We start from the raw sequence: 669 nt of genomic DNA on the forward strand, positions 1-669 counted from the left end.
GATGCATTCATCGAGCCAGAGCAACCAAGGTCCTTCTCAGAGGATCCCACCTCTCGCTTCATCTTACTGGGTCTCAGCTTTGCTGGGCATGGCAGGACCAGAGGAGAGACCAGGGGCTGGGCACAGGGGACTTCTCTGATGTCAAAGCAGGGGTGAGGCTGGAAAGAGAGGAGCCCAAGGAGGCAGAGTAGTGGGGAAGGATGTGTAAAAAAAAAAAAACCAAACAATTAAAAATCTGGAGAAAGGATACATGTCACTTGGCTCGTGGTCCACGCTGTTCAAGTAGCGTTTCTCCATGCCTGGTTCGTAAAGGATGATTACGAGCTGGCAAATGTCAGACCACATTGCACAAGCAAGACTGCAAACCGAGTGGAGCCAGCTAGCAACACGTTCTAAATCACGGCACAGCACCAGCCCCTCTTGTGGAGGCTCCTTCCTCATTATCCCACCACGCACCAGGTATCATAAAACTCTCGTTATTCGCCCGCTACTGGGGTAAGCAATTTCCTAATGTTTTTATAACCCCGCACTTTCATTTTGCGGGACCAGTCCTCTCTGTTTTTATCGGTACCTGGGGATAACGGCTGCATCTCATAATCCACTCCCAGGTACCAGCGCTTTGGGGCAACATTTCAGAACAGAAACAGCAAAAAAAAAAAAAAAAAAAAA

The sequence above is a fragment of the Buceros rhinoceros genome, unplaced genomic scaffold (assembly GCF_000710305.1).
Source record: "Buceros rhinoceros silvestris isolate BGI_N320 unplaced genomic scaffold, ASM71030v1 scaffold422, whole genome shotgun sequence".
NCBI classification, from domain to species: domain Eukaryota; kingdom Metazoa; phylum Chordata; class Aves; order Bucerotiformes; family Bucerotidae; genus Buceros; species Buceros rhinoceros.